General features: G+C 37.0%; 3 non-coding genes across 3 annotated transcripts; all 3 read right to left on the bottom strand.

The window, feature by feature from the left end:
• Nucleotides 1–7,138: 7,138 nt before the first annotated feature.
• Nucleotides 7,139–7,246, bottom strand: LOC112788574 (small nucleolar RNA R71). Its single transcript, XR_003195934.1, has one exon. It is a non-coding gene; the product is annotated as a small nucleolar RNA R71 (small nucleolar RNA).
• Nucleotides 7,247–16,070: 8,824 nt separating this feature from the next.
• LOC112787845 (small nucleolar RNA R71) lies at nucleotides 16,071–16,178 on the bottom strand. The gene has a single exon (XR_003195234.1). It is a non-coding gene; the product is annotated as a small nucleolar RNA R71 (small nucleolar RNA).
• Nucleotides 16,179–24,814: 8,636 nt separating this feature from the next.
• On the bottom strand, nucleotides 24,815–24,921 carry LOC112788191 (small nucleolar RNA R71). Its single transcript, XR_003195566.1, has one exon. It is a non-coding gene; the product is annotated as a small nucleolar RNA R71 (small nucleolar RNA).
• Nucleotides 24,922–25,478: the final 557 nt, after the last annotated feature.

The following is a 25,478-nucleotide window of genomic DNA, read 5'->3' as shown; positions in this document are numbered from 1 at the left end:
AATGTCGGACTCATGTCTTTTTTCTTATGAACGGACCAATTCCCTTAAGCTTTTTATTTTTTGTAATGTCATATTTGATTCTGTTTTTAATTACTCTCTTACCTTTATGAACATCACCATTAGTTTTAGTTTTTCTTTTCTTTTGAATCTCATACTCATTCAAGTCAACTTAAATTCGTTTCCATCAAGTGCACCGTTTGTTCTCTTAATTGTCTTTGTTTAGTCATAGGTTCTTTCTCGAAAATTCACTATTGATTGAGTCATCTTTTCTTACGAGTTTTGTATTCTTTTGGATCGATTGAAAGCTTGTTTGGTGTCTCATGACTCGTGGATCTTGTTTGAACTCCCTTGATTTAAGATTCTTTCTCATATAACTTGATTTCTTTTTCAGTACACCTTAATATTCTTGAATGTCCCTAGGTGATGGCGATTTCAAGTGTATTCTTGAAGCTTTGATGTAAATTTTTTTTTTAAACAAGTTTTGGATTCCCTTAAGAAATTTTAAATCAATTTTTCTCGCTTAATTGCATCTATAGTTATTCTTTAAATTTGACAAGTTGTTTTAAAGTGGGCATGCGCTATTTTAAAAGAAGTTTTGAAAAGCTTCCTATTTATCGGAAATCTGTTTGTTTGCAATGCACCACTTATTTCCTTTACTGACCTATAAGCAAATTTACCTCGGAAAATTTGAACTTTAAAAGTTTGTGTAGTTTAAAACTTTACCCTAGACCTTCGTTTTTCAACAAAATTTGACTCCTTCCAACTTTGCCACGATTCCATTGCACAACTTTATTTGATTTAGTACCAACATGTTTTTCGAGAGAGGTGAGACATTATTTTAGCCTCAACACAATTGATTTTCATTTTTCAAACCTCACCTATTCTGTCTTCTATTTGGGAACTGTTTGGACGAAATGCAATTAAATTTTCATTTGACCATATTGCAGATTTAATATATGTTTTTGTCATCCTTTTGCAAAATGCGAGTTACATATCCTTTCTTTTAGAACACAAGGTGATCTTGCTTAAGTTTTTCATTCTTTATATTCAAATGTATTAGAAAGTGTTCTTAATCGTAAATTTTTAAACCTTGTGAGCGTCATCATTGACCCTAGTTAATCTTCTTCTATGATTTCATACTTCTTTAATTCAGCTTGATTTTGTTTCAAACCACCACACTGCTTTTCCTTTTTGTTGTTGCTATCGATCTTCTCTTATTCAGGGGTCGTTCCTAAGGTTGCCAAACTATTTCTCTTTCCGACTCTCTTCATTCCTTGTACACCCTTGATTACTTGTGACCCCAATAATTCTTTCAAATTTTTGCGGATATTGTCGTTGTCACTTGTTCTTTTTCTAAAGTTTAGCACCCTTCTGATTAAACTCGAGGATTGTTTTAATGTCACGTGCGATCTTTAGGTATAGTAACGCGATGTGTTGGTTCTTTAAGAAGTGGTTTATAAATTTGGAAGGTGAAGCGGTAAGTGTGCAACATTATGAGAAGCTGTGAGAGTTTTATTCCTTGAGAAAGAGTTGCGGATGATTAGGCTTGTGACGGGTTAGGAGGTTGTGAAGTGACTGATAGAATTGGGAGGTTGAAGTTTTGAAGTTGGTACAAGGCTGTACGCAGATGTTATCCTATTTGTTTACGTCAAGCTATTTTCATACTTTTGCCATCTAGATACCCCTTTGTTTTTGCAAAAACCTAACTGGAACACTTGTACCTTCTTGTGCTTCAAGTTTCGGTTAGTAACCCATAAGACATTCGTGTTTTGAACCATCTTGTAACTTTTGCTTTAGACCACACTTTTCCTTTACACCTAAGTTTTACGAATTATTCGGTATTTGGAAAATTATATACATATATCTGCCAAGACCTCTATTTTTCTAAAAGTATACAAAAATAAAGTATTCAAAACTAATTTAATATTTTGTGTATTAAGTTAATTTTCGAGGACGAAAATTTTTATAAGTGGGGTAGGATGTAAGACCCCTAAATTTTTAAAAGTTATTTGGTGAGAGGCCTTCAGTAAGGATCCTCTTGTTTCTCCATCCTCTTGGCCTTTTCTTCCTCCTGGCATGCAACACACACACAGAACCAGAAACCAAAACAATTCACTCTACAACTAGAGAGAGGTTAAGGTTAGGTTAAACAAAAATTCAAACAGTTAGTGTGCATGACAAAAACAAAGAAAAAGTGCTTAATCTAGACCACCACCTTACTTAATCATTGTCAATCTAGATCAATCCCCGGCAACGGCGCCAAAAACTTGATAGGTTGAAATCAGATTCCAATACCTAAACTCACCAGCAAGTGTACCGGGTTGCATCAAGTAGTAATTACTCACATGAGTGAGGTCGATCCCACAGGGATTGATGGATTGAGCAATTTTAGTTAGGTGATGAATTTAATTAAGCCAACAGATGATAATTTGAGTAAAACTTGGATAGCAGAAGCTAAACTGCATGAAAATAAAAGGGAGAGGTGAAATTGACAAAAAGGTAAAGTGCAGAAGAGTAAATTGCATGAAACTTAAAGTGCAAGAAAGTAAAAGAGCTGAAACTTAAAGTGCAAGTAATGTAAATGACTGGAACTTAGATTGCAAGAAATGTAAATGGCTGAAGCTTAAAGTGCAAGAAAGCTAAATTACTGAATCTAAATTGCTGAGAAACTTAAATTGCTTGAAGATTAAAGGGATTTGGGAGTTGGGATTCAGAATTTAACAAGAAAATGTAAAGTGCAATCAATCAGAGAAGTAGAAGATGAAGTGAAGTGCAGAAGATCTAAATAGAAATGAAAAAATTACTCGAAGAAATAAACAGAAATAAAACTCCGCTCAATTATGAAATCTAAAAGAAAAATTGAAGATCTAAGAGGAGCAATTAGATTAGAACACAGATCCAGATCTCAATTACACCCTTGATTAAACAGAAAATAAATTACAGAAGAAATGTGAATGAAACAGCAAGTGAAACTCAGATCCAATTCCTCAATTCTCAGAATTATGCAGCAGAAGAGCAAAGATAAATTTCAGATTAAGAATTGAAACAGAATTTCTTCAATCTCATTCCAAAATTTAAAACAGAAAGTAGAGGTTACAGAAGAAATTAAAATGAAAACTAGAGAGCAAGATTCAGATCCAATCTCAGTTTCAGAGCTCTCAATGAAAACTAAAGTTAAAGAAAATGAAAAATCAGCTAAAAACTAGAAGAAGGTAATTGCAGCAGAAATAAAAAGGATAATAGCAAATGAAACTTAGATCCAATCCTTAGTACAATTGAGATGAGAGGTGAAAGATGATTCTCAGATTTAGAATCAATAAGGCTCTTCAATCTTAATTCAAATTCCAAGAATAGATAGCAGAAGTTGCAGAAGAAAAGAAAATCAAAACAGAAAGCTAGATCCAATTCCCAAAATCCCAAATTCAAAGACAGATGAAATTTCCAAGTGAAAACTAAAATTGAACTAAAAGTAAAAAGTGAAAAATGAGAAAAAGGTCCTCTACAAATCAAATAAACTCCTATTTATACACTTTTTATTTTTGGCTTTTAGAATTTGGAATAGGCTTTTCAAGTTGGTGAAGAAGTGGATCCAAGATGGCTTTTCATTGAAAATGGACCAAGGGCCACCTCTAGTGGAGCACTCAGTAGAATGAAATAACGTAGCGCTCACTTAGCTCCTTGTCAAGCCTTTGAACCAAGCCTCATTCATAACTTCATAGCGCTCAATTGGTGAATTGAATGTAGCGCTTCTTTGCCTTGTGCATGGTCCCCATTTCGAATCTTGGTGGCTACATTTTGCAGCAATTCCTCATGCCAAAATAGCGCTCAGTGAGGAGTTTCAACGTAGCGCCCTTTCTATGCACTGTGTGCCCCTCTTCGAGCACTGGCTGTCCCATTTTGGGTGCTTCCTTGCTTGGTGTATGGTTCCCCTCTTCGAGCCTTGGTGTGAGCACTTGCTTGGTTGGTTTTTGGGTCTTAAAGATGCCTATTACATGTGCTTCAATTTTATGCCAAATATAGATTGTTATATATCATTGGAAAGCTCTGAATGTCCACTTTCTAATGCAACTGGAAGCACATCAATTGGACATCTGTAGCTCAAGTTATGGCCCTTTGAAGGAGACATGGTCATGCTGTCACAAGGCATAAAGAAAATTCACTTTGTTTCTTTAACGTAGTGCTCCCTTTAAATTAGCGCTAGCCTTTGTTTCTTTCACTCATGGTCATGAGCCATGCTTTTAAAGGTGTGGCCTAAGGCATCAAAGTGTGCCCCAAAACTCTTTTTTCTCCTTTTTAGCTTATTTTGTGCTTTTTTTTTTCTTCTTATTTCCTACAAGGTTTATCAAATCAAAAGACCAAAGAAATATACCATTTAAGCACAAAAGAATGCAAAATTTAATCACTAATTATCAATTTCTTGTATGAAAAAGCATAGAAAAATATGACATGATGACATAAGTATTTCTATCTTTATTTTCTGTTTATTTATTATTATTATTCGAAAACTCCATAACGATTTGATATCCGCCTGACTGAGACTTACAAGGTGACCATAACTTGCTTCAAGCCGACAATCTCCGTGGGATCGACCCTTACTCACGTAAGGTTTTATTACTTGGACGACCGAGTGCACTTGCTGGTTAGTTGTATCGAAGTTGGACAAATTATGAATTAAGATCAGAGCACCAAGTTTTTGGAGCCATTACCAGAGATCACAATTTCGTGCACCAAGTTTTTGGCGCCGTTGCTGGGGATTGTTCGAGTTTGGACAACTGACGATTCGTCGTGTTGCTCAGATTGGGTAATTTTCTTCTTATTTTATTTTCAAAAAATTTTCAAAAAAATTTTCAAAAATTATTTTCTTCTTTTTCGTTTTTCCCAATTAATATTCGAAAAAAAAATTCATAAAAAAATATATATATTTCTTCAGAACTTTTAAGAATAAATTCTAGTGTTTCATGAAGCATGTAGAAGCCTGGCTGGCTGTAGAGCCACGTCTAAATTCATTTGGACTGAGGCTCCCAAGTCATCATTACAAGAGCAAGCTAGTTGTTGCTAATCAAATTTGTTATTGTATGACTGATTTGTATTTTCTAAAGCTTGGCTGGCTATTAAGCCATGTCTAACCCTCAGATTAGAGCTTTAGACTAAGAGTGCAAGATTCCTGGAATTCATATTAAAAATTTTGGAATCTTTATTTTTCTTTTTCACATTAATTTTCAAAAAAATAAAAAAAATTTATAAAATCATAAAAATAAAAAATATTTTGTGTTTCTTGTTTGAGTCTTGAGTCAATTTTTAAGTTTGGTGTCAATTGCATTTTTTCTAAAAATTTTTATGCATTTTTCGAAAATTCATGCATTCATTGTGTTCTTCATGATCTTCAAGTTGTTCTTGGCCAGTCTTCTTGTTTGATCTTCATATTTTCTTGTTTTGTGTTTTTTTTCTTGTTTTTTATATGCATTCTTGCATTCATAGTGTCTATACATGAAAAATTTCTAAGTTTGGTGTCTTGCATGTTTTCTTTTCTTGAAAATTTTTCAAAAATAAGTTCTTGATGTTCATCTTGACATTCAAAGTGTTCTTGGTGTTCATCTTGACATTCATGGTGTTCTTGCATGCATCACATGTCTAGATCCAAAATTTTCATGTATTTCATCATTTTCATGTTTTTCTCTTTCATCATTAAAAATTCAAAATTCAAAAAATATCTTTCCCTTTTTCACTCATAAATTTCGAAAATTTGGATTGACTTTTTCAAAAATTTTTAAAATCTAGTTGTTTTTATGAGTCAAATCAAATTTTCAATTTAAAAATCTTATCTTTTTCAAAATCTTTTTCAAAAATCAAATCTTTTTCATTTCTCTTATTCATTTTCGAAAATTTTAAAAAAAATTTTCAAAAATCTTTTTCTTAATTTTATTTCATAATTTTCTAAAATATCATCAAAAATTAATGTTTTGATTCAAAAATTTCAAGTTTGTTACTTGCTTGTTAAGAAAGATTCAAACTTTAAGTTCTAGAATCATATCTTGTGATTACTTGTGAGTCAAGTCATTAATTTTGATTTTTAAAATCAAATCTTTTTCAAAACTAATTTCAATCATATCTTTTCAAAAATATCTTTTTATCCTATCTTTTTCAAATATCTTTTCTAACTTCTTATCTTCTTATCTTTTCAAAATTGAATTTCAAATCTTTTTCAACTAACTAATTGACTTTTTGTTTGTTTCTTATCTTTTTCAAAACTACCTAACTAACTATCCCTCTCTAATTTTCGAAAATACCTCCCTCTTTTTCAAAAATTCTTTTTAATTGATTAATTGTTTTAAATTTTAATTTTAATTTTATCTTAATTTTCGAAAATCATTAACTCTTTTTTAAAAAATTTAATTTTCGAAAATCCCTCTCTCCCATCTCCTTCTATTTATTAATTACTTACTAACACTTCTCTTCATCTCATATCTCTGCTCTCCTCACCCTTCTGTTTGGATTCTCCTTTCTTTTCTCTTCTACTCTTCTTTTCTTCTACTCACAACAAGGGAACCTCTATACTATGGTAAAAAGGATCCTATTATTATTTTTCTGTTCCCTTCTTTTTCATATGAGCAGGAGTAAAGACAAGAACATTCTTGTTGAAGCAGACTCTGAACCTGAAATGACTCTGAAAAGGAAACTAAGAGAAGCTAAAATACAACAATCCAGAGACAACCTTACAGGAATTTTTGAACAAGAAAAGGATATGGCAGCCGAAAATAATAATAATGCAAGGAGGATGCTTGGTGACTTTACTGCACCTAATTCCAATTTACATGGAAGAAGCATCTCCATTCCTACCATTGGAGCAAACAATTTTGAGCTTAAACCTCAATTAGTTTCTCTGATACAACAAAACTGCAAGTTTCATGGACTTCCATCTGAAGATCCCTTTCAGTTCTTAACTGAATTCTTGCAGATCTGTGATACTGTTAAGACTAAAGGAGTAGATCCTGAAGTCTACAGGCTCATGCTTTTCCCTTTTGCTGTGAGAGACAGAGCTAGAATATGGTTGGATTCTCAACCTAAAGATAGCCTGAACTCTTGGGATAAGCTGGTCAAGGCTTTCTTAGCAAAGTTCTTTCCTCCTCAAAAGCTGAGTAAGCTTAGAGTGGATGTTCAAACCTTCAGACAAAAAGAAGGTGAATCCCTCTATGAAGCTTGGGAGAGATACAAGGAACTGACCAAAAAGTGTCCTTCTGACATGCTTTCAGAATGGACCATCCTGGATATATTCTATGATGGTCTGTCTGAATTAGCTAAGATGTCATTAGATACTTCTGCAGGTGGATCCATTCACCTAAAGAAAATGCCTGCAGAAGCTCAAGAACTCATTGACATGGTTGCTAATAACCAGTTCATGTACACTTCTGAGAGGAATCGTGTGAGTAATGGGACGCCTCAGAAGAAGGGAGTTCTTGAAATTGATACTCTGAATGCCATATTGGCCCAGAATAAAATATTGACTCAGCAAGTCAATATAATTTCTCAGAGTTTGAATGGAATGCAAGCTGCATCCAACAGTACTCAAGAGGCATCTTCTGAAGAAGAAGCTTATGATCCTGAGAACCCTGCAATAGCAGAGGTGAATTACATGGGTGAACCATATGGAAACACCTATAACCCCTCATGGAGAAATCATCCAAATCTCTTATGGAAGGATCAACAAAAGCCTCAACAAGGCTTTAATAATGGTGGAAGAAATAGGTTTAGCAATAGCAAGCCTTTTCCATCATCCACTCAGCAACAGACAGAGAATTCTGAACAAAGGACCTCTAATTTAGCAAACTTAGTCTCTGATTTATCTAAGGCCACTCTGAGTTTCATGAATGAAACAAGGTCCTTCATCAGAAATTTGGAGGCACAAGTGGGCCAGCTGAGTAAGAAGATCACTGAAACCCCTCCTAGTGCTCTCCCAAGCAATACAGAAGAAAATCCAAAAGGAGAGTGCAAGGCCATTGACATAGTCAATATGGCCGAACCTAGAGAGGAAGGGGAGGACGTGAATCCCAAGGAGGAAGACCTCCTGGGACGTCCAGTGATCAATAAGAAGTTTCCCTTTGAAGAACCAAAGGACTCTGAGGCTCATCTAGAGACCATAGAGATTCCATTAAACCTCCTTACGCCCTTCATGAGCTCTGATGAGTATTCCTCTTCAGAAGAGAATGAGGATGCTACTGAAGAGCAATTTGCCAAGTTCCTTGGTGCAATCATGAAGCTGAATGCCAATTTATTTGGTAATGAGACTTGGGGAGATGAACCTCCCCTGTTCACCAATGAACTAAATGCATTGGATCAACTGAGATTGCCTCAGAAGAAATAGGATCCTGGAAAGTTCCTAATACCTTGTACCATAGGCACCATAACCTTTGAGAAGGCTCTATGTGACCTTGGGTCAGGAATAAACCTCATGCCACTCTCTGTAATGGAGAAATTGGGAATCTTTGAGGTGCAAGCTGCTAAAATCTCATTAGAGACGGCAGACAACTCAAGAAAAGAGGCTTATGGACAAGTAGAGGATGTATTAGTAAAGGTTGAAGGCCTTTACATCCCTACTGATTTCATAATCCTGGATACTGGGAAGGATGAGGATGAATCCATCATTCTTGGAAGACCCTTCCTAGCCACAGCAAGAGCTGTGATTGATGTTGACAGAGGTGAACTAGTCCTTCAATTGAATGAGGACTCCCTTGTGTTTAAAACTCAAGGTCATCCTTCTGTAAACATGGAAAAGAGGCACAGTAAGCTTCTCTCAGTATATAGTCAACTAAAGCCTCCACAGTCAAACTCTAAGTTTGGTGTTGGGAGGCCTCAGCCAAACTCTAAGTTTGGTGTTGAACCCCCATATCCAAACTCTAAGTTTGGTGTTGGGAGTCTATAAATTGACCTGATCACCTGTGTGGCTCCATGAGAGCCCACTGTCAAGCTATTGACATTAAAGAAGCACTTGTTGGGAGGCAACCCAATTTTTATTTATCTAATTTTATTTTTATTTTATTGTTCTTTCATGTTTTATTAGGTTCATGATCATGTGGAGTCACAAAATAAATAGAAAAATTAAAAACAGGATCAAAAACAGCAGAAGAAAAATCACACCCTGGAGGTAGGGCTTACTGGCGTTTAAACGCCAGTAAGGAGCATCTGGCTGGCGTTCAACGCCAGAATAGAGCATGGATCTGGCGTTGAACGCCAGAAACAAGCAACATCCTGACGTTCAGATGCCAGGAATGCACCCTGAGGAAAGCTGGCACTGAACGCCAGAAATATGCTGCATCTGGGCGTTGAACACCCAGAACAAGCATCAATTCGGTGTTTAAAAGCCAGAATTGCATGCAAAGGCATTTTACATGCCTAATTGGTGCAGGGATATAAATCCTTGACACCTCAAGATCTGTGGACCTCACAGGATCATCTCAGGATCTGTGGACCCCACAGGATCCCCACCTTCCCTCCTCATAATCCTAGATTCTTCCACATCTTCTTCTTCTTCTATTCTTTCTTATTTTGCTCGAGGGCGAGCAACATTCTAAGTTTGGTGTGGTAAAAGTATAGTTCTTTTGTTTTTCCATAACCATTGATGGCACCTAAGACCAGAGAAACCTCTAGAAAGAGGAAAGGGAAGACAAAAGCTTCCATAAAGGGTCTATAGCTCAGTGGTAGAACATTTGACTGCAAATCAAGAGATCCCTGAGATACCTCAGGGGATACATTTTCCTCCACACAATTATTGGGAGCAACTAAGGGTGGAACATCAAGAGCACTCCATCATCCTTCATGAAATTAGAGAAGATCAAAAAGTAATGAGGGATGAGCAACAAAGACAAGGAAGAGACATAGAAGAGCTTAAGGACATCATCGGTTCCTCAAGAAGAAAACACCATCATCATTAAGGTGGACTCATTCCTTGTTCTTAAATTTTCTGTTTTTCATTTTCTATGTTAAATGTTTATCCATATTTGCGTCTTCATTACATGATCATTAGTATCTAAGTGTCTATGCCTTAAAGTAGTGAATATGAATCCATCACCTCTCTTAAATAAAAAATGTTTTTAATTTAAAAGAACAAGAAGTACATGAGTTTCAAATTTATCCTTGAACTTAGTTTAATTATATTGATGTGGTGATAATACTTTTTGTTTTCTGAATGAATGCTTGAACAGTGCATATGTCTTTTGAAGTTGTTGTTTATGAATGTTAAATATGTTGGCTCTTGAAAGAATGATGACAAGGAGACATATGATTTGATAATCTGAAAATTCATAAAAATGATTCTTGAAGCAAGAAAAAGCAGTGAATACAAAAAGCTTGCAGAAAAAAAAAAGAAGCGCTAAAAATGACGAAAAAAATAGAAAGAAAAAGAAAAAGCAAGCAGAAAAAGCCAAAAGCTCTTAAAACCAAAAGGCAAGAGCAAAAAGCCAATAGCCCTTAAAACCAAAAGGCAAGGGTAATAAAAAGGATCCCAAGGCTTTGAGCATCAGTGATAGGAGGGCCTAAAGGAATAAAATCCTGGCCTAAGCGGCTAAACCAAGCTGTCCCTAACCATGTGCTTGTGGCGTGAAGGTGTCAAGTGAAAACTTGAGACTGAGCGGTTAAAGTCAAGGTCCAAAGCAAAAGAAGAGTGTGCTTAAGAACCCTGGACACCTCTAATTGGGGACTTTAGCAAAGCTGAGTCATAATCTGAAAAGGTTCACCCAATTATGTGTCTGTGGCATTTATGTATCCGGTGGTAATACTGGAAAACAAAGTGCTTAGGTCCACGGCCAAGACTCATAAAGTAGCTGTGTTCAAGAATCAACATACTGAACTAGGAGAATCAATAACACTATCTGAACTCTGAGTTCCTATAGATGCCAATCATTCTGAACCTCAATGGATAAAGTGAGATGCCAAAACTATTCAAGAGGCAAAAAGCTACAAGTCCCGCTCATCTGATTGGATCTATGTTTCATTGATAGTTTGGAATTTATAGTATATTCTCTTCTTTTTATCCTATTTGATTTTCAGTTGCTTGGGGACAAGCAACAATTTAAGTTTGGTGTTGTGATGAGCGGATAATTTATACGCTTTTTGGCATTGTTTTTAGTATGTTTTTAGTAGGATCTAGTTACTTTTAGGGATGTTTTTATTAGTTTTTATGTTAAATTCACATTTCTGGACTTTACTATGAGTTTGTGTGTTTTTCTGTGATTTCAGGTATTTTCTGGCTGAAATTAAGGGACTTGAGCAAAAATCAGATTCATAGGTTGAAGAAGGACTGCTGATGCTATTGGATTCTGACCTCCCTGAACTCATAGTGGATTTTCTAGAGCTACAGAACTCAAAATGGCGCGCTTCTAATTGCATTGGAAAGTAGACATCCAAGGCTTTCCAGCAATATATAATAGTCCATACTTTGGCCGAGTTTGGATGACACAAAAGGGCGTTGAACGCCAGTTCTACGCTGCAGTCTGGAGTTAAACGCCAGAAACACGTCACGAACTAGAGTTGAACGCCAAAAACACGTTACAACTTGGCGTTCAACTCCAAAGGAAGCCTCTGCACGTGTAAACTTCAAGCTCAGCCCAAGCACACACCAAGTGGGCCCCGAAAGTGGATTTATGCATCAATTACTTACTTCCGTAAACCATAGTAGCTAGTTTAGTATAAATAGGACTTTTTACTATTGTATTAGACATCTTATGATTTTTAGTTCAACTTTGGATCTATTGATCACGTTTGGGGGCTGGCCATTCGGCCATGCCTGAACCTTCATTACTTATGTATTTTTCAACGGTAGAGTTTCTGCACTCCATAGATTAAGGTGTGGAGCTCTGCTGTTCCTCATGATTTAATGCAAAGTACTACTCTTTTTCTATTCAATTCAACTTATTCCTCTTCTAAGATATCCATTCGCACCCAAGAACATGATGAATGTGATGATTATGTGATGCTCATCATCATTCTCACTTATGAACACGTGCCTGACAAACACTTCCGTTCTACATGCAAACAAGCTAGACTGAGTATCTCTTAGATATCTAATACAGAGGACCGAGTCCGAGATATTAGAATCTTCGTGGTATAAGTTAGAACCCATGGATGGCCATTCCTGAGATCCGGAAAGTCTAAACCTTGTCTGTGGTATTCCGAGTAGGATCTGGGAAGGGATGGCTGTGACGAACTTCAAACTCGCGAGTGCTGGGCGTAGTGACAGACACAAAAGGAGGGTGAACCATATTCTAGTATGATCAAGAACCTCCAGATGATTAGCCATGCCGTGACAGAGCATTTGGACCTTTTTCACAGAGAGGATGGGATGTAGCCATTGACAACGGTGATGCCTTACATAAAGCTTGCCATGGAAAGGAGTAGGAAGGAGTGGATGAAGACAGCAGGAAAGCAGAGGTTCAGAGGAAGGAAAGCATCTCTATACGCTTATCTGAAATTCTCACCAATGAATTACATAAGTATTTCTATCTTTATTTTCTGTTTATTTATTATTATTATTCGAAAATTCCATAACCATTTGATATCCGCCTAACTGAGATTTACAAGGTGACCATAGCTTGCTTCAAGCCGACAATCTCCGTGGGATCGACCCTTACTCACGTAAGGTTTTATTACTTGGACGACCCAGTGCACTTGCTGGTTAGTTGTATCGAAGTTGTGACAAATTATGAATTAAGATCAGAGCACCAAGTTTTTGGAGCCATTACCAGAGATCACAATTTCGTGCACCAGGCAGATATGGAAAATTATATATCGTTGCGAAGCCCCGGGTGTTAGCTTTCCAACGCAACTAAAGCTGCATCATTTGGACCTCTGTAGCTCAAGTTATAGTCTATTTAGTAGCAAGAGGTCAGGCTGGACAGCTTTAGCAGTTCCTTCAGTTTCTTGTATTCCTTCCACTTTTGCATGCTTCCTTTCCATCCTCTAAGCCATTCCTGCCCTGTAATCTCTAAAAACACTTAACACACATATCAAGGCATCGAATGGTAATAAGAGAGGATTAAAATTAGCTAAATTAAGATCAAAGAAACATATTTTCAATCATAGCACAAAATCAGGAAGGAAAACATAAAACATGCGAATTGTATGAATAAGTGTATGAAAGATTGATAAAATCCACTCAATTGAGCACAAGATAAACCATAAAATAGTGGTTTATCAGTAGCCATTGACAATGGTGATCCACCAACATACAGCTTTCCATGGAAGGGAGCACGCATGATTGGATGAAGAGAATAGGAAAGCATAGGTTCAGAAGCAACAAAGCATCTCCAAACGCTTATCTGAAATTCCCACCAATGAATTACATAAGTATCTTTATTTTAATTTACGTTTAATTTATCTTTAAATTATCAAAACTCATAACCAATTGAATCTGCGTGACTAAGATTTACAGGATGACCATAGCTTGCTTCAAGCCGGCAATCTCCATGGGATCGACCGTTACTCGCGTAAGGTTTTATTACTTGGACGACCCAGTGCAATTGCTGGATAGTTGTACCGGAGTTGTGAAAAGTGTGATCATAATTCCGTGCACCAAGTTTTTAGCGCCGTTGCCGGGAATTGTTCGAGTTTGGACAACTGACGGTTCATCTTGTTGCTTAGATTAGGTAACCTTCTTTCTTGTTGCTTAGATTAGGTAACCTTCTTTCTTGTTTCAACCTTTATTTTCTTTTCAAAAAGTTTTTAAAAATATTTCAAAGAAAAAAAAGTTTTCAAAAAAAATGTTCTTCAAAAATTTTAAGAATGAATTCCACCTTAGAGCTCCATGATGATATGTTGAAGCTTGGCTGGCTATTAAGCCAAGTCTAATCTTTTGGACTGAAGCTTCCACTTATCATTGCAGCTATTGGAGGAGCCTTTGGATTCTCATTTATTATTTTGTGCTAAAGCTTGGCTGGCCATTTGGCCATGTCTAATTCTTTTGGACCGAAGCTTTAGACTAACATTGCATGAATACTGGAATTCTTATTAAAAATTTTGAATGTCTTTATTTTCTTTTTCCAAAATAATTTTGAAAAAAAATACAAAAAGTTTAATAGAATCATAAAAAAAAATTTGTGTTTCTTGTTTAAGTCTTGTGTCAAATTTTAAGTTTGATGTCAACTCTATTTTTTTTAATTTAATTTTTTTTTAAATTTTCAAAAATACATGCATTATGTTCTTCATGATCTACAAGTTGTTCTTGATGATTTTCTTTGTTTGATCTTTACATTTTCTTGTTTTGTGTCTTTTCTTATTTTCCATATGCATTTTCAAATTGTTAGTGTCCCTAGTACAAAAGTTCTTAAGTTTGGTGTCTTGCATGTCTTTCTTTTCTTAAAAATTTTCAAAAATATGTTCTTGATGTTCATCATAATCTTCAAAGTGTTCTTGGTGTTCATCTTGATATTCAAAGTATTCTTGCATGCATTATTTGTTTTGATCTTAAATTTTTATATTTTGTTTCATTTTGTTGTTTTTCTCTCTCCTCATTAAAAATTCGAAAGTAAAAAAAAAATATCTTTTCCTTATTCTTCCCATAATTTTGGAAATTTTGAGTTTACTTGGTCAAAAACTTTTAAAATTTAGTTGTTTCTTGTTAGTCAAGTCAAAATTTCAATTTAAAAACTTTATCTTTTCAAATCTTTTTCAAAATCAATTCTTTTTTCATTTTTTTTTATGATTTTCGAATTTTATTTTTAAAATTTTTCAAAATCTTTTTCATTTTTCTTTTAATGTTTTCGAAAATTTTAAAAATAATTTTTCAAAATCTTTTTCTTAATTTTATTTCATATTTTCAAAAATCCTTGCTAACAATTAATGTTTTGATTCAAAAATTTCAAGTTTGTTACTTTCTTGTTAAGAAAGGTTCAATCTTTAAATTCTAGAATCATATATTTTAGTTTCTTGTTAGTCAAGTCATCAAGTTTAATTTTAAAAATCAAATCTTTTTAATTTCTTTTTCAATTCTTTTCCAAAATAAATTTCAATCATATCTTTTTAAAATTTTAATTTCAAAATCTTTTTCTAACTTCTTATCTTTTTAAAATTTATTTTCAAATCTTTTTTAACTAACTACTTGACTTGTTTGTTTTAATTTTAAAAAGTTTACTATTTCTTATCTTTTTCAAAACCACCTAACTACTTTTCCACTTCTAATTTTCGAAAATCACTAACCACTTTTTCAATAATCTTTTTAATTAACTAATTGTTTTAGTTTTTAATTTTCTTGTATTTCTTTTTCAAATTTTCGAAACTAACTTAATTAATTAAATAAAAAAAAAATATTTTTCTCCTACCTCTTCTTAAAATTCGAATACTCTCTCATCTCTTTCTATTTATTTTATTTATTTACTAATATTTCTCTTCTATTAATCTAATAATTCGAACCCTCTCCCTCTCTCTGTGTTCGAATTCTTCTTATTCTTTCTCTACCTCATTCTTCTATTCTTCTTTTCCTCTAACACATAAAGGAATCTCTATACTGTGACATAGAGGATTCCTCTTCTCTCTTTGTTCTCTTCTTTTTTATATGAGCAGGAACAGGGATAAAGACATTCTTGTTGAAGCTGATCCTGAACCTGAAAGGACTCTGAAGAGGAAGCTAAAGCACAACACTCCGGAGAGGACCTTACAGTAAATTTCGAAAAAGAGGCAGACATGGCAGCCGAACCTGAGAACAATGGTGGAGATGCAAGGAAGATGCTTGGTGACTTTACTGTACTAACTTTCAACTTCTATGGAAGAAGCATCTCAATTCCTGCAACTGGAGCAAACAACTTTGAGCTTAAGCCTCAATTATTTTCTCTAATGCAGTAGAATTTCATGTTTCATGGACTTCCATTGGAAGATCTTTATCAGTTCTTAGCTGAATTCTTGCAAATTTGTGACACTGTTAAGACCAATAGGGTTGATCCCGAGGTCTACAGACTTATTCTTTTCCCCTTTACTGTAAGAGACAGAGCTAGGATATGGTTGTACTCACAACCTAGAGAAAGCCTGAACCCTTGGGAAAAGTTGGTCAATGCTTTCTTGGCCAAATTCTTTCCACCTCAAAAGATGACAAGCTTAGAGTGGAAGTCCAAACCTTCAGACAGAAGGAAGGTGAATCCCTCTATGAAGCTTGGGAAAGATACAAGCAATTGATCAGAAGGTGTCCTTCTGACATGCTTTCAGAATGGAGCATCTTAGGTATATTCTATGATGGTCTGTCTGAATTGTCCTAGATGTAATTGGACCATTCTGCTGGTGGATCTCTTCATCTGAAGAAAACACCTGCAGAAGCCCAGGAACTCATTGAAATGGTTACAAATAACCAGTTCATGTATACTTCTGAAAGAAATCCTATGAATAATGAGATGACTCAAAAGAAAGGAGTTCTTAAGATTGATACTCTGAATGCCATATTGGCTCAAAATAAAATATTGACTCAGCAAGTCAATATAATTTCTCAAAATCTGACTGGAATGCAAGCTGCATCCGGCAGTACTAAAGAAGCCTCCTCTGAAGGAGAAGCTTATGACCCTGAGAATCCTGGAATGGAAGAGGTGAATTACATGGAGAATCCCATGGAAACACCTATAATCCTTCATGGAGAAATCATCCAAATTTCTCATGGAAGGATCAACTGAAGCCTCAACAAGGCTTCAATAATAATAATGGTGGTAGAAATAGGCTTGGTAATAGCAAGCCTTTTCCATCATCTTCTCAGCAACAGACAGAAAATTCTAAGCAGAGCCTCTCTGACTTAGCAACCATAGTCTCTGATCTATCTAAGACCACTCTCAGTTTTATGACTGAAACAAGGTCCTCCATCAGAAATTTGGAGGCACAAGTGGTTCAGCTGAGTAAAAGAGTTACTGAAACTCCTCCTAGTACTCTCCCAAGCAGTACAAAAGAGAATCCCAAAAGAGAGTGCAAGGCCATAACTATATCCAAAGTGGCCAAACCTGGAGAGAGTAAAAAGGCAGTGATTTCTAGTGAGGAAGACCTTGCTGGACATCCACTGACCAATAAGGAGTTCCCTATTGAGGAACCAAAAAAATAAAAGGCTCATATAGAGACCATAGAGATTCCATGGAACTTAATGCTGCAGTTCATGAGCTCTGATAAAGATTCTTCCTCTGATGAGGATGAAGATCTTGTTGAAGATCAAGTTGCTCGGTATCTTGGAGCAATCATGAAGCTGAATGCCAAGCTATTTGGTAATGAGACTTAGGAGGATGGACCTCCATTGCTCATTAAGGAACTGAATACCTTGGTTCAGCAAAAATTACCTCAAAAGAAACCGGATCGCGAAAGGTTCTTAATTCCTTGCACCATAGGCACCATGACCTTTGAGAAGGCTCTGTGTGACCTTGGTTCAAGTATTAACCTCATACCACTCTCTGTAATGGGGAAATTGGGGATCTTTGAGGTACAAGCTGCAAGAATCTCGCTAGAGATGGCAGACAAATCAATGAAATAGGCTTATGGACTTGTAGATGATGTCTTAGTGAAGGTTGAAGGCCTTTACATCCCTGCTGACTTCATAATCCTAGACACTGGGAAGGATGAGGATGAATGCATCATCCTTGGAAGGCCCTTCCTAGCCACAGCAAGAGTTGTGATTGATGTGGACAGAGGAGAGTTAGTCTTGAATTTGAATGAGGACTACCTTGTGTTTAAGGCTCAAGGATCTTCCTCTGTAACCATGGAGAGGAAGCATGAAAAGCTTCTCTCAATATAGAGTCAAGCAGAGCCCCCACATTCAAACTCTAAGTTTGGTGTTGGGAGGCCACCATCATACTCTGAGTGTCTGTGAAGCTCTATAAGAGCTCACTGTTAACCTATTGACGTTAAAGAAGCGCTTATTGGGAGGTAACCCAATATTATTTATCTATGTTAATTACTTTTTCATTTCATTTTCCATTGTTAGTTTACGTTTTCTTTAGGTTGATGATCATGTGGAGTCACAAAAATAGCTGCAGAATTAAAGCGGAATCAAAAATAGCACACCCTGGAGGACAGGCTTACTGGCATTTAAATGCCAGTAAAGATAGTAGAATGGGCATTTAACGCCCAGTCTGGCAGCATCCTGGGCGTTAAACGCCAGAATTGGCAGACAGACTGGCGTTTAACGCCAGCAAAGGGTGTTTAGCTAGCGTTAAATGCCAAAAAGGGACATCAGCCTGGCGTTTAACGCCAGGAAAGGCAGCAGAGCTGGCGTTAAATGCCAAAAATGGCACACAGAGGGCGTTTAAACGCCAGAAAGGTGCAGGGACCAGAATTCCTTGACACCTCAGGATCTGTGAACCCCACAAGATCCCCACCTACCCCAACTCACTCTCTCTCTTTTTCTCCTCCAAAACCATCATACAACCCACCTACCCCCACCCATTCAAATTCAAACCATTACTCCTTCATTTTCATACATCATAACCACCTAAAACCTCCCTTGGCTGAACCATTCACACACCTCAATCTCCTCCATCTCTTCGTCCTTTAATCTTTTCTTTCTTCTTTTGCTCGAGGATGAGCAAACCTTTTAAGTTTGGTGTAGAAAAAAAGATCTGCTTTTTATTTTCCCATAACCATCAATGGCACCTAAGGCCAGAGAAACCTCTAGGAAGAGGAAAGGGAAGGCAGTTGCTTCCAACTCTGAGTCATAGGAGATGGAGAGATTCATCTCAAAAGCCCATCACTAGAAAGAGGATGGAGCAAACAAGAGAGCCCACTCATGGACCTTAACAAGAGCATGAGGAAGTCCCTCATCAAGAAATCCCTGAGATGCCTCAAGGGATGCATTTTTCTCCACACAACTATTGGGAGCAACTCAACACCTCTTTAGGAGAATTGAGTTCCAACATGGAGCAACTAAGGATGGAGCACCAATAGCACTCCATTATCTTCCATGAAATCAGAGAGGACCAAAGAGCCATGAGAGAAGAGCAACAAAGGCAAGGAAGAGATATTGAGGAGCTCAAGCACTCCATAGGATCTTCAAGAGGAAGAACTAGCCGCCGTCACTAAGGTGGACCCGTTCTTTAATTTCCTTGTTCTTATTTTTCTTTTTTTTGTTTCTATGCTTTATGTTATGTCTATGTTTGTGTCTTTATTACATGATCATTAGTGTTTAGTGTCTATGTCTTAAAGCTATGAATGTTCCACGAATCTTTCACCTTTCTTAAATGAAAAATGTTTTCTGAAAAAGAAAAAGAAGTACATGAATTTCGAATTCTATCTTGAAAATAGTTTAATTATTTTGATGTGGTGGCAATACTTTTTGTTTTTTTGAATGAATGCTTGAACAGTGCATATTTTTTATAGTGAAGTTTATGAATGTTAAAATTGTTGGCTCTTGAAAGAATAATGAAAAAGAGAAATGTTATTGATAATCTAAAAAATCATAACATTGATTCTTAAAGCAAGAAAAAGCAATGAAAAACACAAAGCTTGCGAAAAAAAAATGGCGAAAAATAAAGAAAAAGAAAGAAAAAGAAAAGCAAGCAGAAAAAGTCAATAGCTCTTTAAACCAAAAGGCAAGAGCAAAAATCCAGTAACCCTTTAAACTAAAATGCAAGGGTAAAGAGGATCCAAGGCTTTGAGCATCAGTGGATAGGAGGGCCCCAAAGGAATAAAATCCTGGCCTAAGCGGCTAAATCAAGTTGTCCCTAACCATGTGCTTGTGTCATGAAGGTCCAAGTGAAAAGCTTGGGACTGAGTGGTTAAAGTCATGATCCAAAGCAAAAGATTGTGCTTAAGAACTCTGGACACCTCTAACTGGGGACTCTAGCAAAGCTGAGTCACAATCTAAAAAGGTTCACCCAGTTATGTGTCCGTGGCATTTATATATCCGGTGGTAATACTGGAAAACAAAATGCTAAGGGTCACGGCCAAGACTCATAAAGTAGCTGTGTTCAAGAATCAACATACTAAAGTAGGAGAATCAATAACACTATCTGAATTTTGAGTTCCTATGGATGGCAATCATTCTGAACTTCAAAGGATAAAGTAAGATGCCAAAACTGTTCAGAAGCAAAAAGCTACTAGTCCGACTCATCTAATTGGAACTAAGCTTCATTGATATTTTAAAATTTATTGTATTTTTTCTTCTTTTTATCCTATTTTGTTTTTAGTTGCTTGGGGACAAGCAACAATTTAAGTTTGGTGTTGTGATGAGTGGATAATTTATACGCTTTTTAGCATTATTTTTAAATAGTTTTTAGTATGTTTTAGTTACTTTTTATTATATTTTTATTAGTTTTTATGCAAAAATCACATTTCTAGACTTTACTATGAGTTTGTGTGTTTTTCTACAATTTTAGGTATTTTCTGGCTGAAATTGAGGAACCTGAGCAAAAATCTGATTCAGAGGCTGAGAAAGGACTGCAGATGCTGTTGGATTCTGACCTCCCTGCACTCAAACACGTTTTTCTGGAGCTACAGAAGTCCAATTGTTGTGTTCTCAGTTGGGCTTGAAAGCTAACATATTGGGCTTTCCAGAAATGTATAATAGTTCGTACTTTGCCCGAGATTTAATGGCCCAAACTGGCGTTCAACGCTAGCCAGAGACCCTTTTCTGGCGTAAAACGCTGGAACTGGCACCAGAACTGGAGTTAAATGCCCAAACTGGCATCCAAGCTGGCGTTTAACTCTAGAAAAGGCCTATGCACGTGTAAAGCTCAATTCTCAGCCCAAGCACACACCAAATAGGCCCCAGAAGTGGATTTCTACACTATCTGCACTTAGTTACTCAATTTATGTAATCCTTAGTAACTAGTTTAGTATAAATACTAGTCTTTCCTATTGTCTTTAGACTTTTGATCATCTTTTATCAACTTCATGCTTGGCTGGCCTCACGGACATGCCTAGGCTATTTTGTCTTATGTATTTTCCAACGGTGGAGTTTCTACACCTCATAGATTAAGGTGCGGAGCTCTGCTGTTCTTCATGAATTAATGCAAGTACTATTGTTTCTCTTTCTATTCACGCTTACTTCTTCTCCAAGATATACTCTCATACTTAATTCATTTAAGTCATAATGAAGGGGTGATCCGTGACAATCACCCACTATCTTCGTTACTCGCTTAGCCAAGATCCGCGTGCCTGACAACCACAAGCGGTCTACATGATGTTCAACGTAGTCATTGGACGACAGCTAGAGTATAGTCTCTTGGGTCTCTGATTCACGGATTTGACTTGCCTCTCCTGACAACAGAGCATTCGAATCCGTGAGATTAGGACCTTCGTGGTAGAGGCTAGAACCAATTGGTAGCATTCCTGAGATCCAGAAAGTCTAAACCTTGTCTGTGGTATTTCGAGTAGGATCTGGGATGGGATGACTGTGACGAGCTTTAAACTCACGAATGTTGGGCACGGTGACAGTGTGCAAAAGGATAGAGAGATTCTATTCCGACAGATGATTAGCCGTGCGGTAGCTGTACCTGGTATTTTTCATTCGAGACGAGAGATCCGACAGTTGATTAGCCATACAGAAACCGTACCTGGACCATTTTCACTGAGAGGATGGATGGTAGCCATTGACAATGGTGATCCACTAACATACAGCTTTCCATGGAAGGGAGCACGCATGATTGGATGAAGACAATAGGAAACCAAAGGTTCAAAAGCAAAAAAGCATCTCCAAATGCTTATCTGAAATTCCCACCGATGAATTACATAAGTATCTTTATTTTAATTTACGTTTTATTTATCTTTAAATTATCAAAACTCATAACCAATTGAATCCGCCTGACTAAGATTTACAGGATGACCATAGCTTGCTTTAAGCCGGCAATCTCTGTGGGATCGACCCTTACTCGCATAAGGTTTTATTAATTGGACGACCCAGTGCACTTGCTGGTAAGTTGTACCGGAGTTGTGAAAAGTGTGATCACAATTCCGTGCACCATTGTGATCGACCCACCTCATGTGTTCCTTGGTGTGGACAATCTCTAACCAAATGTCTCGGTGCACCACACTTGTAACATAGTTTCATACCCAACCAGCATGGCTTATTCGGATGGTAGTTCCCACACTCCTAACATTTCATATAAGGGGAGTAAGTTCTTGACCGCTTCCCTTCACCATTTCTCTTAAAGTTTTATCCCCTTGGTCCAAGGTAATCGTCGTGCTCCCTATTAGTTTTTCCTCCACGAGTGTCTGTTGAAGAGGCTACCGTCTATGCATATTCCTCAACAACTCTCGCCTTGTTCACCAGATTAGAGAAAATCTGAATCCCCAAAGGAGCCACTGCAGTCATGATGTTATCCTTCAAGCCCCTTTGATACTTGACGCACTTCCAGCTTTCATAGGTCTTCGGGGCACCGTGACACACCCTAGAGAACCTACAAAGCTCTTCAAATTGGCTAGTATAGTCTGTCACAGATGAAGAACCTTGTTTCAGCTGCATAAGTTCCATCTCCTTTACTTCCCTTGCAGATTTAGGAAAGTACTTCTTATAGAATGCCGTTCGAAACGCATTCCAAGAGATTTTTGCATTCGGAAGTCACATCAACTGGCACTCTCCTTGCCACCAAAGTTGTGCCTCTCCTAACAGTTGATAAGCCGCAAACTCCACGTATTGGTTAGCTGGGACATGTTGAGACTGTAATGCGCGCTCCATAGCTCGGAACTAATCGTCCGCTTCAGTTGAGTTGGTCGAACCCTGATAAACCACTATTTTATCGTTTATCTTGTATTTAATTGAGTGGTTTTTGTCTAGTCTTTACCCACTTATTCATATGATTTGCATGATTTTATAATCTCTTCCTAGTTTTGTTCTATGGCTGAAATCTTGCTTTCTAGAGACCTTTAATTTGTATATTTTAATTCTCCTTTATACCATTCGATGCCGTGATCTGTGTGTTAAGTGTTTCAGGCTTCATAGGGCAAGAATTGCTTAGAAAATGGAGAGAAAGCTTGCAAAAATGGAAGGAACACAAGAAACTAAGGAGATGACTAGCGAGCACCGACGCGCACGCATGGATCATGCGAGCGCGCGATATGGAGAATTTGCAACGACGCGTGCGCGTGCCTGACGCGTATGCGTGGCAAGGAAATTCGCTAAATGACGTGCATGCATGACATGTGTGATCTGCAGAAATAACAGAAAATACTGGGGGTGATTTCGGGCCGAGTTTTGACCCAGTTTCCGGCATAGAAACACAGATTAGAGCCAGAGAACATGCAGAGACTCAACACACATTTTCATTAGCATAGTTTTAGGTTTTTAGATCTAAATCTAGAGAGAAAATTACTCTTCCTCTAGGTTTTCTTTACATTCATAGTTTCATAGTTTATTGCTTTTGCTTTGGATATTGAAGAGTCATCACCTCCGTTGAAGATACTATTCTAGTTTGTTTCCTTACTCTTTTATTTATTCCATATTCTTAATTCTTATTTAGACTTACAATTGGATTATTTTCATGGATTGTTAATGAAAATGATTACTTTTATTTTTAATTAAATTGCAGTTATTGTCTATCATGTCTTTCTTTTATTCCTTATTTAATTCTATGCAAGTAATTTTCATGTCAATGGAGTAGATTTCCAACTTGACATGGGGGTTGATTAAAAGGAGACACTTGAGTTGGAATGCTCAAGTGATTAGTTAAATTGGAAGTTGTTGGCTAATTCTGTATTTACTGATGCTAGACCTTCCCAAGGGAGAGGACTAGGATTTGCGAATAAGAGTTAGCTCAATCACTTGACTTTTCTTTATTTAGTAAGGGTTAACTAAGTGAAAACAACAACCTTTTTACACTACACTTGAGAGAATTCCAACAAGGATAGAACTTCCAATTAATCATTCCCCCGGTCAAGGCTTTTTAATTTAAATATATAAATCTCTTTTAATTTTCATTGCTTTAGTTTAAAATTGTTTACTTACTCAAAATCTCTCGAAAAACTCCTGATTAATAAATTAGCACCCTTTCTAGCAACTCGTTGGGAGACGACCTGGGACTCATACTCCCAGTATTTTTATTCTAAACTTTTGTGACAACCTTTCTAAATTGACGAGGCGGATTTTTGCTGATTAAGAGCTATGCTCGCAACACTGTTCTTATATCATAATCTCTTAATTGGTCAAACTTACGCCTCTCGTCAAATTTTTGGCGCCGTTGTCGAGGAGTTGCAATAGCGTGCTAAATTATTGATTACTGTATATATTTTTATTTTATTTGTGTATTTTATTTTATTTTATTACCATGAGCTACATGTTTCTTTCATTGAATGACGCGTTCGTTGTCTGATCCGAGCTTAGCTGCATTTGATCGTGAAATTGAAAGAACTCTTTCACGTATTAGGCGAGCTCGGCGCAGGTTAGCCTCTGAGGGTGGTGAAGTGATCATTATCGATTCACCAGTCTCATCTGAGGGTGAATCTGAACCGCCATATGAGGAGGAAACAAGCTCTTTTACTTCTGATTCAGTTGATTCACGTGCAGATAATATGGCAGCACCCAGGAGGATTACTCTCCAGGAAGCTGGAGCCCCAGATTTTACACTACAGCCGTATCAAGTGCATCATCCAACTCTGGCTGCAGATTTTGAACTGAAAACTACACTAATCAACTTGAGAGCCCAAGTTTCATGGCTTACCTGCTCAGGAGCCCATCAAGCACCTCAGGAATTTTCAGACAGCCTGTTCTACTGTTAGGCGTTATGGTGCAAATGAAACTTCTATTCTATTAACCGCCTTCCCATTTTCTCTTGAGGGAAAGGCGAGGGAGTGGTACTACTCCCAACCTGAAGCAACTGTCACCAACTGGGATACGCTCAGGAGAGAATTCCTGGAAAAATACTTTCCAGCTGAAGTTACAGATAGATTAAGAAAAGAGATCTCCTGCATCGTTCAAGGTGAATCAGAAACTCTTTATGAGTACTGGGAGCGTTTCAAAAACCTTTTGGATGCATGCCCCCATCATATGATTGACAAGTTAGTGTTGATCAGCTACTTCACTCAAGGCATGAAGCCTCAGGATAAAACTACACTGGATGGTGCTAGTAATGGTTCTCTGAAAAAGTACAAGACTGCAGATGAAGCATGGCAACTGATCAGCGATCTAGCTGAGTCCACTCAGAATCACAAGCACAGGAACAGCCACTCAAAGACTGTTATAGAGGTTTCCTCTAGCAGTGAGACTACTGCCGTTACATAAGCTATATGTGAAATGACCAACCTACTGAAGCAGATGCAGTTGAATCAACAACAACAACAACAGTCTCCCCTACCACAACAAAGCCAACAGTTGGTCCCCCAAAGAGTATGCGAGATATGTGCTGATTATAGTCATTACACTGATGAGTGCCCGCAGCTCCAACAAGAAGACAACTTTGTGGCAGCCACTCATAACTTCTATGACCGCCCGAATCAAGGATACAATCAGCAAGACGGTAACTACAACCAAGGTGGAAACTATAACCAAGGGTGGCAGGACAACTCTAACCAGGGCTGGAGAGATAATTTCAACTATGGCTGGAGGAACA

Source organism: Arachis hypogaea, chromosome 20 (assembly GCF_003086295.3).
Source record: "Arachis hypogaea cultivar Tifrunner chromosome 20, arahy.Tifrunner.gnm2.J5K5, whole genome shotgun sequence".
NCBI lineage: Eukaryota > Viridiplantae > Streptophyta > Magnoliopsida > Fabales > Fabaceae > Arachis > Arachis hypogaea.
The sequence above is the reverse complement of the archived record's forward strand: the minus strand, read 5'-3'. Positions and strand labels throughout refer to the sequence as shown.